This window comes from Lepisma saccharinum, chromosome 6 (genome assembly GCF_977018435.1).
Source record: "Lepisma saccharinum chromosome 6, izLepSacc3.1, whole genome shotgun sequence".
Lineage (NCBI taxonomy): Eukaryota > Metazoa > Arthropoda > Insecta > Zygentoma > Lepismatidae > Lepisma > Lepisma saccharinum.
Window position 1 is genome coordinate 85628199 of NC_139234.1, and position 18392 is coordinate 85646590.

Sequence of the window (18392 nt, forward strand, 5' to 3'; positions counted from 1 at the left end):
CATCGCGCTGCGACGCCAAAGGTCCCGGGTTCGAATCCCGCTCGGGCTTGGTTGTTTGTGAATGTCCATTCATCAATTTCATCATTTCATCACTCATCCCCATCTTCGCAAATTAGCCAAGAGGCACAAAACGCGAAGTAAAATAAACTAAATCAATCAATCAATCAATCAATCAAGCAAATTTCTCTCTTTACTCCAGGACTACCTCCATGACCGTGAACAACGTGTTGTTCTTTCACTTACCTCTTCTAACTTTCTTCCCGTTTTGTCTGGAGTTCCCCAGGGGAGTGTCTTAGGGCCGCTCCTATTCCTTCTGTACATGGATGACTTCTCTGAAAAACTGTCCTCCCTCCCTATCAATATACTTTTGTTTGCGGATGACTGTAAACTCTTTAAGGAGATCTCATCGCATCATGACATGACGATTCTTCAAAATGCTCTCACAGAACTTGTTAAGTGCTCAGTGGAATTTAGAACTAAGCCCTCAGAAATACTTATTCCCTAAAAAAGAACAAAGTGGTGGTGTACTTATACTATTGAAAACAATCCAATCCAAAACGTTTCCACCCAAAAGGACCTAGGTATTATCATGGATGAAAAACTCACCATTAATTATCATATTATTGCTACCACTAAAAAAGCCATGCGCCTTCTCGGTCTTCTATACAGATTTAGCGAAATTCAAAACCCATCATCTCTTGCTTTATTCTTTAAATCTTTTTTCTCGCCCATCCTTGAATACTGTTCCCCAAATTGGGGCAATGTCCTCAAAAACCAATCTCACCAAAATAGATTCTGTTCTCAGTTTCTTTCTTGCAATTGTTCGCCATAGAATACCTTCCTTTCGACATGTATCCAAATCAGACACCATGGCTGCTCTGAATATTCACACTCCATCCTTTCGTCGTGATCTAGATGACATGAAATTTTTATACAAGATAATAAATGGCAAAATCAGAACAGATCTCCTAATCTGTGAATTCACACTTAGTGTACCCCAAAACCAAACGCGCAACCTGCAACTCTTCCACAACCCAACCACTAGGCTATCCCTTCTACAACGATCCTTGTTTTACAGGCTCCCATAAATCTACAACAAACTTCCCCTGAATGTAGATATTTTCCTTCCAGAATTTAATTTTTGTATATTACTGACGAAGAACATGTAAATCTAACCCATCCTGTTATTGTTTTTATCTTTTGTTATTTTTTGTTTCTACTTTATGTTGTTTAAGTGTAAAATGGCCAAATAAGACTGTATCTGAAACTCTGAATAAATAAATAAATAACACCCGTGCTAACGCCGGGATTCGAACCAGGGACCTCTGTCGTCTTGGAGCGCTGTGCAAAACACTCTGACACGGAGGTGGGTGGATGATCCAACTATCGTACACTCTACTGACGTAATAACATAGCGTAACAGTGCCGATTAGTAATTCAGACCACTGTTTATTGCATCTTGGAATGGTGATAAACATTTTAAAATAATAATAAGAGTTTTCAAATGAATGATAACCATTTCCATTGGCACAATATTAAGCAGTTAGATACTAACGAAAAAATAATAATAAAAAAGAATAGTTTTGCGGGTTAATTGGTAGAGCAGACACAGGCTGAACTTCAACACAGTTTTTATCAAATAAGTTGGTGAAGTCCTCGTGGTAGATCTTTTAGTTTTTAATACACATCGCTGTTCGTGCGATAAATTATACTGTTACGTTCCTAGCAACTTTCCTCACCCTTTACTCCTATAGTCGGGAGCATGGAGTCTCTAAGGGTCTACACTGAAACCTATCTTCAGGGTAGGTGCAGAACAAATCCAACCAACGTCGTGAAGTTTTAATGAAAAGTTTATTTACTGCTTGAGTATTTACAGCCAGTGGTTAGGTAACTCGTAACTGGAACTTGGAGGTCAATTGTTAATAGATAATTTCGAACTTACTAGAAAGGTCAAACTAGGGTGGCCCAAACCTAGGTTTTACAGAAGAGCGGCATACACCTATTCACTTCTTCCTAGACTTGGAGTTATCACCCGAGATTGCCAATTTAGGTTTTTACAGAAGAGCGGCTTGCACCTATTCACTTCTTCCTAAATTGGAACTTATATCCCATTCGGCTAACCTAGGTTTTACAGAAGAGCGGCATACACCTATTCACTTCTTCCTAGATTAGACCGTTCCTATTTGGCCAGTCTAGGTCTTTAAAGAAGATCGGCTTGCACCTATTCACTTCTACCTAGACTGACACCAGAACAGACCTCCTTACGGACCAAACTCCTTCGTATTTATACCCAAAGTTCCAGCCTCGAACACCTGTCTTTAGGTAATTTCTTATTACAATACTCTAAATTACAACAGAAAGATATTTGAAAAATACATAGTTTGGCAATTAATAATTTACAAAGAAAGTTTACATATTCATTTGAGTTAACAATTATTTCTTTAACGTTGATAAAATCTTACATTTTGGAAATATACAAATTTAAATGTTCCGCCATTATTTAATTACAATTAGGTTAGTTCATCAAACATGGATAATCTTTGATTGGCAAATCTATATTTACATCATAATAAATGCCCGTTGTCTTAAGCGAGCTGTCTTCATTAGATAGTTACAGAAAGGTGAATACATTAGTTCAACAACGCCTTGATTGGCGCGTTCATATTTGCGTCACAACATGTAGTATCACGGACATTAACAATGACTTGAGGTAACACTATATCAAATTTTCTTTTTAACACGGCATTGCAAAGTTACAAAATAAGTAAGGTCGTAACAATACAATGCAATGGTCATTAAGAAATGGTATATTTGAGTTTGGTAAAGTTACGTCAGTCAATATTGCGTATTGTAGCATCACATAGCACGAGTGGCACGAGCGCGAAGAACCCGGTAGGAGTTCTACCGCTGTCGTCTGCTTCAGAAGGTAGGAAGGGTCACATGAACCAATCACTTAGCTCTCTGCTCCATACGCTGGCCTACGAGAGAGCATTTGCGCGCGTGCTGTAGAGATCCAAGCCTGTCCAAGCTTTCCCTGCAGAAAGACAGCAAGGAATATAGAGTTCTTTACGCCGAACCTGCCCGGCGTCCAGCCAGGAAAGGGATTGAAAAAAATGCTGGAACGAGTGTTGTTAGTGGAGCGTTGGAAGCTGATCGCGAAAAATAGCTATTATAATGCCATGAAGGTCAAGCATATATGAAATTAGTTAAGATTTACTTTATATTTATAGCATTCAGGTATTTTTTAAATTTTAAATCAGGGAACGCCGGGCGTATGGGCGTACTATAACGCTACGCCACTGGTGATTTGTGTAGATCGAGTCTCAGACACGCCCACTTCGACCTCCGATTGCTCCTAAGTGGGTGCGTTTGCTTGTGCAGATTTACGGAACAATTTTCCAGTGACGTGCACTGAGGAGTAGCTAGTCTAGCAGAGATAGATCAATCAATCTCACATCTCGAATTATATTCAAATCAATATTTATTGTCTTGTTAAAGCCACCACAGCTCATATGCAACACCTTCTTTTCCACACGCTTCTCGTCCATCGGTGTTCTCCGCGGGCAAAGCTGGCTGGATACCCTAGCTCGCTCTTCTTCCGCCAGACCAGTTTCCAGGTAGAAACGGCCGGCCCAAGGAAAATGAAGATTTCTATAGTGGAGCCCAAGTTAAGAGTTCAGTATGGGCCCTTATGGGCTTTTACTTTTAAGATCACCACCCCTAAACAAGGGTGTTTCTGTCAGAAACAAAAGTCGTTATCATTCGAAGAGAAAATAATAAATAAGCAAAAACCAGAGGAAATGTAAGGCTTTGATGGTTTACACCTTCTTTTGCAATTCGGACCATCAAAACAAGACGTTTTCCTTTCTTGTGTTTACCGCGATTTGGGGAGTTAAAACTAACAGCCGTCCGACGGTTGCGACTTGCTCCAAACACGTGTTGGGAAGAGGGAAGGGGGCGGGGAATGGCCAGGCAAAAGTTCGTGAATAGGCGGCTCCTGTCGGGGGTCAAGTGGTTTGTTGTTTGCGTACGCGCTTTCTCATTTTGGGTATTTCTTGAAGGAATTTATTATTATAATTATTCTACAACAGTAAAATGGCAAGGGGTAGTATTATCAAGCATAAAAGTGTCCAGAGTTTTACAAGTAAAGAGAGACAAATTGTAATAAATATAAATATACTTCAAGCAGAAAAATCCCGGTAAAAGTGTTAGTTGGACTGCAAGCGAAAATTCTGAAACGACTGGAATTTCGTTCAAAACTGTTTACAAAATTAATTGCGAAGCGATTAAAGGTCCTCTTGCAACACCAAACGAGCAGAAAAAACGTCAAGAGGTACGCAAAATCCAACGACTTCGAATATGACTTTAATAGGAGGCGATGTGAGGCGAAACTTCCCAGGCACATTGTATATAATACATTGCCGGATTTTTCGAGAGGAGGTTCACTTGCTCCTCCCAAAATGATGACTAAGTATTATGAAAAGTATTGAGAGCGTTATATTAAAAGATAAAAAAAATGATCGAGCCATTTTTCCTAGATAGTTAAAAGAATGTCAGTCTCGTTTCTGTAATTATCCTTCATATCGTATCAATCCATAGGATTGTATGTTTATTTTATTAAGTCTCTCTGAACGCTTCATGTTGACCAGGGCATTCACTTGTTTTTCTCTCAGCTGTCTCAAGCCTCTTAGGCATGTTTACAATGCGTTGTGTTGTGCCATGCAAACCTCCTGAGCATTCAGGAAACAGGTAACACTTCTGGGTTTGGTGTCAGCGGTTTGCATGGTAGCAATTATAATAAACACGATTCGGCGATTCGGCATCGAGGAAGAGCTCGATGGCCAGGGAATATAGAGGTGAGACAAGCTGGGAAGTGACTGGACTTTGGGAATTGAGTTGGTAGAGAGAGGAGGTCAGCAAGACAGGAGGTCGATAGTGGAAGCACGCTTTGGTCAACACTTAGAGAGAAGCTTACAGAGGACTTCGCTATTTTCGATTCAGCTCAGAGACTTCAGTTAGACAGGTAATTATCCTACACCCAGCCATGATACAGGTTCAACGGTTCATAAAATCCAACGAGTTGCCATTGTCTTTTCAGTAGTTTAATTCCTTTGTGTTTATTTGTACCTTTCGCATGCCAAGCAATAACTCGTCATGTCAATGACGAGTGGTCTCATCAAGAGGATGAATGATGAGTAGTTTACATCACCCCATCAGTAAACTGGTTCAGATCCCTTCATTCTATAGAATGACACGTGGTGGAGTGCTTGAGGCCTTTTCATTTTTCGAAAATGAAAAGAGTTGCAATTAAATTTTTAACCAGGTTAAATTCAACCCCACCCCAAATTTTGTTACATGGTTTTAAATTCAAACCCACCCTAAAATTTTGCTCATTTATTTAGTTTTGTTAGTATGTCCTTGCCATATTGTATTTTGAAAATACATAGGGCTTAAAGTTTTTTGCATTTATGGGGGGAGAAGAATTTATATATGCCATGATAGATGTTTAGTCTAACATGAGGATGAATTTGATTAAATTTATCGACTTCAAGTTTGGGTCGATAATCAGCGAAATGTAAGAATCGGAGGAACTGCGCCCTAGCTCCGTCGCGGTTACCCGCGTCGGACTGGCGCTTTGGTATCAGGAGCGTCCGGCATTCCGCGTGGCGGAAGGTTCCATGTCGGATTTTAGGGAGGCCCATTTCATCTAAAATGTGGCCGGCCCAGGGACGTCCGTGGACGATTCCCTATCAATCTGCTCCTGGTAGCTCTGTGGTTCACTCACGAACCCGGTACCATGGTTATGACAAATTCCCACCTGAGAAAATTTTACCATCCAGAATTTTAAATAAGGAATAAGGAAAAGGCATTTAGATTTGATGATTTCTTGCATTGACAGTGATTTAGAATTTTTTTTTACATAATCTTGAATACGAAAATTATTACAACGTTGGTTATGAGGATGCAGTAAGCTACAGTGAACAGTAAACGATTTTACCCTTAACATTTTAATTAATTAATAACGTGGATTAAAAGTGGATTTTAAAGTTATTTATGAATGAGGAAAATAAATTGGTGCCACCGAGTTAGAGTCAATCGGCACTATGGTGCATTTTAACGAGTCATGGCACAGAGTATGCTTGTTTGAGTCAATATTTTGTTTTTATTATTATTATTAATTGAATTTTTTTAAAAAAAGTTTAATTTAAATTTGGTTTAAAACTGACCGTAACTTGTAAAGGATTTAGAATGCTTGAACTATGACTGCTAAGACTTTTGCAACGAGGATATTACATTTTTATATATATATATAGTTTTGGGAACGAATAAGGCCCCGAGGACCACTCATTTATAATCTTAATGACTGAAGTCTCCTAGCACCTCATGAAGGGAGCTTAGATTAAGGAGATAGTCAAGTTTATACGAGATAGTCACTTGCCTTACGTTACCTTAACTTACGCATACATTGCCTGAAAATTTTTAATTCATGTTAATATGAAAAGAAACGAAACGCCAATTATATTCCTCGACATGCATGTACAATGTTCGTACCGTGATTTAGGGTATAAATCGCCCGATTAATTAAAAGTTCTAGTTGAGAAGTAATAGATGTATAATTAGGCTGCAGTGACGAGAGATGTCCGTTCACAGGTAAGCAGTAGTGACGAGAATGAGTCCGTACACAGATATACATATACTTATATGCTTTAAGCAAAGTTAGGCACAGCCAACTTATTTTGAATAACTAGAAGAGAATTAGGAGAGCATCACACGGCGTGGACGTTTCTCACATATTAACGAGATATTTTTTGTTAGTTTATATTTATATATTTTTTTTTTCCTGTCCGAAACAATGTTTCGTTTGACAGTTGAATATTTATCCTTAGCACGTTGTAGCTTCGAATGTTAAAAACTTTAAAATGCAGATTGTTTTAAAATCTTAAATATAAATATTGCAAGTTTGCTCCAAGTTACGGCATTTATTAAAGTGAAACAGGTCTAATATTTTAAATCCACTCGCGTGACATAATAATAATTTATAATAAAATAGCACTAATAATATTAACAATTAAAAGCAGACTTATTATTTAATAATGTGCTTTAGGCACAAAAGTTTTTTGCAGTATGTAATAATACTAGCTCAGCGAACACATCACTAGAATTTTATAGTTACTCTTCAGAAGAAGGTATATGATTATATTAGCAAAGTTTATTTTAAGCGCCAGTTAAGAGAATATTTATATTATATGAATATGTAGACGTCGACGTCAAGATATTTTATTGCGCTCCAGTTACAAGTATTTTCCTTCGGATATTGGATAGCTACCGATAATCCTGGAAATCCATTCTGCCATCGCAGAATGATAATGAGTAAACCACAACGGTTTTAGTTTAAAGCTTTGCCACAATAATATGCTAAGCATATTTTAGAATGAGTAGAGAGAATTAAAGATTCTTCAAGTTTTAGTGATGTTAGTATCGCATAAATAATAATTATTATTTTATTTCAGGTAGTCAGGAGTAAATCAGTCTTAATTTTTTCCTTACCTTGTACCTTAGTACGGTTCGATTGATTTCAAAGAATTTAAACATAACGTTAACACCTGAAAATACCATAAGATAAGTTTGCAGTAAAATTTAAAATAAGATAAGTTAAACAGTGCTAATAAATTTAGTGAATAAAAGAAATATATATTAAATAAATAAAGTACGCAGATAACTTGAGCCTAGAGTCAGAAATAATTAAAAGTTGAGTTAAACTATCTACTAATTAGACTAGGCAAGCTTAAAGTACGTGTTAGTTTTGAAGAACTGTTTGTTTTGATTGCCTAAGCAACATGAAAATCATTGCGATTTTAGTTATTTTAAACGGATTACTTCCACACGTAAAAGTTTCTAATTTTATTTATCTGTTGAACAAGTCCTTTGACTATCCTTATAATATAATTACAATTTTATTATTAACAACATTTATTATTAGTATTTTTATAATTTTCATAATCTGTTATTTTCAATGTCACCGCAAGAAATCTATTACTTATGACCATGAGTGTACCAACGAATTACCGTTAAGCAAACTTAATGATTCACCGCCCATTGAGCAGATTTACGACGATATTGCACCGATTGTTGAAGTGGTACCATTAAAAACGAGTCATCCGCCACTGCCGCCTCCATTGCCTCAGTCCATTATTATTCAACCTAGGGTACAAGAAGAAGTTCAGGATGCATCCAGAAATAGTTTAGTCACTAAAGACAATAGTATAGATTTGCCGAAGAATATTTTATCCATTAAAGATAGAGTTCAGAAATTTGCCGTAAGCAAGGATCCTAATTTTGTTCAAAACAGTCGCAAAATGGAAAGTGAATTGCCTATTTCACACTGTGTTCAGCCAGTTGTAAAAGTTAAAGAGTTATTTGTGAATCAGTCACCAGTAAAAGTCGAGAAAGTTTCAAGTGTTACTTTAAAAGCAGAAAGTCAGCCAAATTTTCAGGTTCCCGAACCTGTTGTATCTTTTACAGACCATATTTTCTACGACTTCACATTCGCCTAGAATTTTATATTCATTACGATTTAAATTTTAAGTATAATTCATTTCTTACGTTTAATTGTACCTTATGCAAGGTTTATTAGTCATTTAGTTTGCTAACAGCTTCCCAACTGTTGTTATTTTACGAGCACGGAAGTGTTCTAGTAACACGCTGTCGTAAGCGCAACGAAGTTTTTTTTTTCATCCAATTTATTACGTCATTTCAAGTACTTGACTTTATTTCGAACTCCCGCAGCGCTTACTAGACTTTGTTCGTAGTAAGTTAAAGTTTTGTAAACAGTTACGCGTCATTCAATGTGTCAGCGAACCATCGCCTTGCATTTTCTCTCTCCGTCCCTTTTGCCTGCTGCTCGAAGCAGCGACCTTTTTCCCTCCACCTCCCGAACGGAACCCGAACGTACCCGAAGTCGCCGATCACGGCAGCGAACTTGCCAGAGCTTTCGTTGTCGCCATAGAGAAATTTTCAGTTACGTCCAGCGACCACTAATGCAACTTTGCACAATTTAGAATGTCTGGTATCAGCGAATTCCTTTTCTGCACTCAAGCGCTCTCCCGAGTACTTTGAACACGCTAGAAGCTTAGAAAACACTTAGCATTGAGATTACATCAGCCAGGGGCGGTCGTCCATTAACATTTTATGGGATCAGTTTAGTTACACATATAGCCATCAGAATTTGATTTTTACGATACAAGTTCATGTAAACAATGTTAGGGATAATTTTTGCTACATAAATAATTTTTGCCATAAAACGTCGCATTTATGCACTTCAGACTAATCACGACCAATAATTTTCCAAAGGAACAACAAGACGAATTTTTTTTTTTGCGTTTTCTCGCAAAATTTTCCCGTTTTTCATAAGAGATATTTATAGTAAGTAAGTTTTGGGAAATCGACGTACAGTTGGTTAAAATCAGGATAAAGATAAACGAAATTTCGATAAAATCAGGGAAATTTTACAAAAGGGCAATTTTAGCACTTTATGCACTTAGAGTAATCAAGATTATTAGCAACATGCCAGGCTAAGCCTCGGTGATTAGCACAGGCATGTGCAGCAAAAGTCGCCACGGCATCGTTAGCCTTTCCAAATTTAAACAGTGTGGTTTACCACAAATGTTATAATTTGGGAATTTATTATTATTATTAATATTTATTATTAGGAAATTTAGCTCACTTACCCAATTTGCACCTTATTCGACAATGCAGCAATAAATTCATTACTTCTTACTGATTAACTTCGTGTTAATGTTAGTACAGTAGGTAGTAACTAGTAATTTCTATTTATATTTTAATATATAGCATAACTATTCTCTATCTATTTTGTTTAAACATACCTAAGGGATTGACACACCATTCTTATATGAGTCAAGTATACCTTTCCGCGGCGGGTCTGTTTACACGACCAAGTGATTTGAGGTATACGGCGGACTCAAGAAGTTTTGAGTGGATACATTTCTTTTGTTTAAAGGAAATTTGAAATTGAGAAAGTTTTTCATTATTTTTATTGTGTTTCAAATTTGAATTTCACCTTTTAATTCCCTAATGCTATATTTGTTACCACCTGGAGTTTCAACGAAACTCAGAAGTAGCATTTAGAACATGCTTGCAACACTTATCTTTGTTTATTAATTCTACATTTTGTAATTTTGAAGTGAAATCTATTACTGACAATAAATTATTTCAGTTTATTAGAACACGCAATGGTATTTTAATATCAGGTTCAGGTCAGTTTATTGTCATTCAGAATTTGAATAATAATTTGAACACGCACAGATCAATTCAGCTTAACGAAGGGGAATCTTTATTTTTTAATTATCAGGATTTTTCGCAAATTATTGTGGATCAACAAATTTTACACACAAGAATGTTAGCTTTCGAACAAGTCAAAATGCAGGAAATTGAGTTATTACCTAATATTCCCAAGAATTTATCTGATTTCACTATTCCCCAATGGACTCCGCTTGAACTTGCTTTAAAACAACTTAATCAATCAATTAGTAAGAACATTTCATTTAAAGAATTAGTTTTAAACCCTTTGCCCATGTCTATATTAGTTTTGTTATTTGGAATGTGTTATTAACCGCAACCCTAGGATATTATTTTTATAAGCATTATCAGCTTGCGAAACAGATTAATTCAGAGCAGCGCAGTAATAATTAATAGGTTAAGGCAACACATTAATCATGGACATGAATATTTTAATTACGGTTGGATATTTTATTTAAATTTTCCTTATTTATTTTCAAAGAGTTATGGCAATTATTTTATATATTTAATTAATTTATTTTATTTTGATGAGACAATTTAATTTAATTGTAAAGAAAAGGCAGTGGAAATTAGTTGGTTTTGTGTACATGCATACTTGAATTATATATACCCATCCTATTGCAATTTCCTTTCTTTGTCATAATTTTTCCTTTTAACCTAACCTGTCTATACGGAGCGCCATGGACAAGCAATACCTACACCATCCATGGGCATTTTCTCGTGACGGATATCCGCAGGCAGTCTATTACCAGGCAGAAAGACTGATTACCATTCTACGAGGGAGACATGCAGACATTTTAAGTACTATTTCAAGAAGAGACTCGTCACCACCAATTTGAGGGAGACATGCAGACATTTCTAATTACTACACGGAGACTACCTTTTACAGGAAGGATGTAGTCAACCATACATTTCCCAGTATAGCGGACTACACTTTATCCACAGCACCTAGTGATGAAGCTAGATAAAATTCCCCTCCACACTGTTTGCAGTTAAAACAACAACTTTTCCCCATTTCCCAAGTTCTACGGGTAATTTACCACATTTTTTACATTACCCCAATGCAGTCAAGACGACAAGCAATCCAGAGAGAAGAAGCAGCATAGCAAACGTATTTTCTACAAACAGCAGTTCTGGTCATAAACAATAATTACAGAATTGTGCTACAGTGTTTCTACACATACACATGCGAGCTCCTATCATGTGTATCTATTTGGTTATTTAACATGCATTATGGGAAACAATACTTTTCCATAGTCCTTATATACATTTTCAGTTTTGTGTCATGCATAAGAACTAGTTTTATATGCATGCAAGTTTACATCATACTACAAGGAAGCGACAAGCACCAGTGGTGTCAATTGACCAGTGCAATTAGTGCATAATTTTTTTAAGACGAAATTTTGCACTTTGAATAATAAACGGACATGCAAGCAATAAAAAACATAATTTCAGCACTTTCGAACATTTTAGAAAGCATGCTTTAGTGACAATATTTTATGCATATGTTTGTCGCATGCAGGTATTATTGTTATTTTTTTTTCCCTTTTCTCACCAACATGGAATATTGAAAGCGACACATTTGTTCGCAGAACATTTATTTGATATTTAAACTCAAGCACATAGTTTTGTCACTTGGAAGATTATTAATTTTGTGTGCAGTCATACAAAGGTATTCACCACGCCATAGATGTGTATACAGTGTACAGTTTAAACGTAGAAAAGAAAATTGAACGCTATAATTCAGTTTTACCAGCGACAGTTTTCAGTGTAACTCACTATATGCATTGAATATTGTATAATAATACATTGGAATGTGCAACACAGCCATGCAAGTTTATATATTCGGCGATGTTAGGAGTGCAGTGCTACGTAGTTTGTAAAACATACGCACTTTGATATGATCAGGTTTTCACACGGACAAAACAGTGAGAAGTGACAATGTTTTACATGCTTACTTACGTGTACTTACTTGTGCACCTTTTTAAGGTTTTTTTATTTATTTGAAGAGTCCATATCGAGGGGCAATATAAGTAAACATTGTGAATTCCGTTCCATCTTGCACGACGCTCCAACCGCTTGCCTCGCGGAACACACAGAGTCGTTACCGCGTGGCGAGACATCACAGACTCTTGACTAGGAGCAGGTTGATGAGCAATTATACATAATACACATTACGTACACGCACATGTGATACATTAAGAGTTTTATCGCTCAACGACACGAACGTTTGTGATTTCTAGTCCTATAATAGTATATATTATTGTTTTTTACATCGTATAAACATACGAATTTGTTAGTATTAAGGGTATTATTCATTTTAGAGTTTAGGGAATAAAATTTTTTTTCATTCAGGCTACGGCAATCAAGGGAAAGTTATGTTTTGGTTAATTATTTTTGTATATTTGGTTTTTTATGAAAATATATGGAATTGGCGAACCTGAGTCATGTCAAGCTTTGCGATTTGACTTTTAAATTTTCAAAGGAGAAAATTTTTCCTAGAAGGCGCGAACGTATCAATCCATAGGATTGTATGTTTATTTTATTAAGTCTCTCTGAACGCTTCATGTTGACCAGGGCATTCACTTGTTTTTCTCTCAGCTGTCTCAAGCCTCTTAGGCATGTTTACAATGCGTTGTGTTGTGCCATGCAAACCTCCTGAGCATTCAGGAAACAGGTAACACTTCTGGGTTTGGTGTCAGCGGTTTGCATGGTAGCAATTATAATAAACACGATTCGGCGATTCGGCATCGAGGAAGAGCTCGATGGCCAGGGAATATAGAGGTGAGACAAGCTGGGAAGTGACTGGACTTTGGGAATTGAGTTGGTAGAGAGAGGAGGTCAGCAAGACAGGAGGTCGATAGTGGAAGCACGCTTTGGTCAACACTTAGAGAGAAGCTTACAGAGGACTTCGCTATTTTCGATTCAGCTCAGAGACTTCAGTTAGACAGGTAATTATCCTACACCCAGCCATGATACAGGTTCAACGGTTCATAAAATCCAACGAGTTGCCATTGTCTTTTCAGTAGTTTAATTCCTTTGTGTTTATTTGTACCTTTCGCATGCCAAGCAATAACTCGTCATGTCAATGACGAGTGGTCTCATCAAGAGGATGAATGATGAGTAGTTTACATCACCCCATCAGTAAACTGGTTCAGATCCCTTCATTCTATAGAATGACACGATATGAGTAAAAATACAATAGAACTCCTTTTATTTCACACCTCTACTAATAATTGATTGATTGAGTTTTAAGTCCAATTTTATGCGCAGATAGGTTAGTTGGGACTGGGCCTACAGTTTTATGTGAGATACGAAGTACTATGTGCCTCCAGCAGGTATCGAACCCTGGATCACTTGATTATAATGCGACGACGGAAATTCTGCTAATGCTATCCCCTTATTATCGAAGGACCCTGGGTTCAGTTTCCTGGAGGAGGTACATTCTACGATGAATTATACATTGAAGGCTCAGTTCCGATTAGTTCATCTGACCACAAATTACACCTAGAACGAACCCTTGCAATTATATTGATGTGAATGACGTGACGTGTCCAATGGGCGTATGTGCTGGTCATAACTCCTCCTTGGATAAGTATTCCTAAAAGAAGAGGATCAACGGCAGGAGAAGATGGCATATGAGGACCAGCTACTAAAAAGTATACGTACTACCCCCCTCCCCCTTCGAAAACACTGGGCACAACATTGATATAAGGGCACTCTTTGATGTGTCGAATAAGTTGCAAATCTGCACATTATATTTCCAATATTACGTAATGCTTACAGCATATTCTGTGCACGTGCCAGAAAAAAATAATCTAGACCCGCCTATGACTGTCGAGCTGCTGCCGTGCAAAACGAATAGAGGGACAAAACAATAAAGACACAACAAGACTTTCTAGATTTGCTTTGGTGCATGCCGGTAATGAACACGGTTTTGTCTCAAACAAGACAGTGTGCCGATAAATGTGAAACAGGCCTCTCCGATGGCACAGTGGTAACGTCCTGGTTTGATACCCTTTGGAGGCATATAGTGGTTCGGATCCCAGTTTAAACTGTAGGTCCCGTCCCGATTAGCCTTTCTGTGCAAAAAGTGGACTTAAAGGGAAAAAACACGGCCAACGTACACGATGAAATGGACAGCAAGACGTATGACAAGTATATTCGGGAACAGTTATTTGCAAATCTCCCTCCATGGACCGTCATTACTCTGTACCACAGCCGCATGAAAGAACAGCTTCCCATCAAATCATGGCGAAAGGATTTGTATTCTTGTATTGAACAGTACCCGTTCCGTTAATCACTAACTTTTGTTTCGGCGTGTACTACAGCAGAAGTTCGATGCACGCCGGAGCCTTCTTCCACTGCGCACCATGCGGCAACACTGTCCCCATAAGCCCCATACTGAACTCTTAAGTTGGGCTCACCAATACCTCTACCTCTCTTGTCCCCTCGCCCCCCGCTGCAATGGTTGAAAGCCCAGGCTTTCAGGTCCCCTAGTCTATCTCCTATAGGACAGATAGGGGATTGGTTTCTCATAATTTTTTTGTAAATCCTCTAAAGAACTCAGGGTAAAATTTTCTGCAGTACTTACGTTCTCTGTATTTACACAACCTTTTACACGTTGTACAATATGTATGTATAATATGGGATTTAGTTTTATTATTTATGAAATGAGAACGTGTTATGTGCAGACAATAATGTTATGCTTTCTTTCTTTTTTTTCAAATATGGAACATATAATGATTAAATTACAAATGTGTGCTCAGGCTCTCTGTCACTCTCGTTTTAGTAGGTTTTTATTTAAATATACTAATCTTGGCCTCTAACAGTCATAAATACGGATGTATTTATTTGGGCAAGAGAACGCGCTTTCATATTGTTGTTGGTTTGGTTTATTTTACTTCGCTTTTCTGCCACATTTGGTTATCGCGAAAATGAGGATGAGTGATGATATGATGAAATTGATGAAGGGACCTTATATGAACAATCCAGGCCAGAATTCGAACCCGTGATGAGTGCGCATTCTTGTCCTATGTGTTGCAGTGAATAATGAAATAATTTGGAATGAAAAATGTATCTCAGAACTCAAAAAGTCAAATGAATATCATTGAAGAAACTACAAAAAAGTGTGTTGTGTTTTCTTACCTATTTTGTTTCTGTGCACAAAGTGCACTTAAAACACCAAATCAACCAACCGTGGGGGAGTTGTTATCACAGCGCGCTACGACACCAGGAGTTCCGGGTTCGAACCCAGACCTGGGCATTCATTTTATCGTATCATCTTCGCAATTAAGCAAATGTGACAAAAAAAGCGACGCTAAGGAACAAAAATGAAATCAAATCATTGATTGATTATATGATTTGGTTTATTTTACTTTGCTTTTTCGCCACTTTTGGTACGATAAAATTGATAAAGGGACACACACAAAGAATATCCATGGCCAAGCCGAGATTCGAACCCAGGATCTCTGGCTTAGAGTAAAATCAAATCGTTTTTAATTTTCGAATGTGGGTGGGGGTTACGTGCACTTTTTTTAGGAATACTGGGCCCTAAAGGGAGAAGGGGTGTGACCCACACCAACCCCCCCTTGAGCACGCCACTGACTGCTACCCCAAGTGTAGACGTCACCGCACGTCACTGCAATTTTCAGTTTATACAATTTTACTGACACACGTAATAACACAAGAAAACAATAGAATGTCTTCTATCCGATTTAATTTGAAAATTACTTGCAGGAATGTCAAAACTTAAGCTTTTTTAACCACCACAGAACACATGAAGAAACAGAAGAGTTGGGAGTGTTTTGCCAAAAGTTGATTTCTGAATTAATATTAACATACATTTACGAGGTTTGACTCTCCCAAAGTTATGAACGATAAAATCTAGTCCCGATTAGCCTACCTGTGTCTAAGACGGACTTGAACAAACTCAAATAAGAAATCCGTTAGCTCTTAAAGATTAATCTGAAGCACGTACTCACCTAAGGCGCAGAACCTTGCAATTTAGTTTTAAAAGAGCTATCAGTAAATGAGTAATTTTTTGAAATGAACAATGCCTTAGATCAAATATCAAATAGTGCTTTTATACATACAAATCTTAGATTAATTCACCTGATGGAATGGAAGTTACAGCAACTAATCTCTTCCAGAAAAATTCCTTTTGAAAGCACAATCACGGCGGCGGCTCTTTTGTCGTGACCTATCGTACAAACCGAAAGAAGTATTATTTTTTCATGGATCTTCATCTATTAAATATTCAATCTTTCTTTGACAGGCTTCAAAGGCATTCAAATATATAATGTCCCACGCACTTGCATTATTTATTCAATTATTTGACACATTTCTCAAGAATATGGTCAATAACGAGTATTTAAAATTTAGTTCTACGGAGATGAAAGAGATACACTAGATAATATATGAGTTAAGTTCAAGATGGCGTGTTGTCGTTGGTCAGCGAAAAGGGGACCAAAGCGTCACTTTAAATCACAGAGTAGCCTATTTGACATAAGTGAACGAATGTTGTGGATATATTCCTACAGATCATTGTGTATATTGTTACTTGACGCTGCAGAATCATCGTGTGATTCACTCGCATATTATATACTATATTTCATGTTGTCCGAATAATTCCAAAATAACGACGCTTATAATCGGAGAGTCCTAGAGCTATGCGTCTTTTACAAATAAACAAACATTTCAATTTTTTTGAAAAATCTTCCAAATACCACTATATTTGACATAAAATGGAATAGTTTTAGATATGCATTTTAATAACTATCCTTTATATTTTTCGTACATAAAATTTCACATACCTACACTCAACAATACCATTTTTCCACTTGTAAATGGCACAACTATACTTTGTTTGACGTTCAGAAAAAATATAATTACACGCACATACATTGCAAACAGTACATTATCTCATTTGAATACTTAGGTACCGATAGTACAGTCAGAAACATTTCTGAGTTGCATCCCAGAAGTGCCCCTTACTGTACAATAATGAGGAAAAATTATATTCTAGCACAATGTTTATATTTTTATAAGTTCTCTAGCCATATTGGTTCGATTCTTTTGTTGTTCATACTTTGGCAAGAAGATCTTCATATTTATCTTAAATATAGACTAAGTAAGTGTAATAATACATGTTATTTAAAAATAATGCATAGCTACTTGTATTGAAAGTTCTGAGTTTGAATTCCGAAAGATTTTTTTTTTTTTTTTTTTCTAAGAGCTACAATTTCAAATTGTATTAAGATCCGTACCTGGGTGATAAGTTTTGTTTCAACTGCAATTGCATTACTCGTATATCTTTAACTTAATCTTTTGTTCATGGTTTGCTTCGCATTTACTTATTTACTTTCTTCTGATAATTATATGCGATGCCCAATCAGGAGCAAGGTGTATGCTCGAATACATTATCATAAAATACTTCATTGGCTACAGTTTTTCTCCAACAATTAGCGAGTTCGAAATCCGTGTGCTTTTCCCCTTCATGTATGTCATATGTTCATACATTATTCACTCCCGTTGTGTAAAAAAAACGAGAAAAAACAGGAAAGTCGAAGTAAAGATTGTAATGATGCGATCATTACTGGATCCTTTTTTATGTTATAAATTGTGTATGTCTATGTATTCCTGTACGTTTGGGTTCTTGGCCGTTGGGGAGCGGTAAGTTTCCAGTAACGGTTTAGGTCATTAGCGGGGCCTATAAAAGGAAGGGAAGGGAGCAGTCGGTCTCAGATGTTTCAGTGCAATTCGGCGAGGTAAAGAGGTGTCGTTTCTCTATGGGGCGAAACGAAGAATCTTTCTTGATAATATGAATAGGCGGATACTTTAACTTTCTTTCTTTCTTTTAATACACACACTTGCTCTTTTCACATTATTCCAATAGTTTATTTCATGTGGGAAACCGGGTACACAACACACATACCTTCAGCCACCTTTTTTGGTACTGAGGGTTATATATTTTTTTTTTACTCGTGGAGCCAGTGGCTACGTGAGTCTACACACTCTCTTCGGGAAGGGGGGACAGGGTACACCGGAATGTAATTTTGTGAACAACGGCCAAG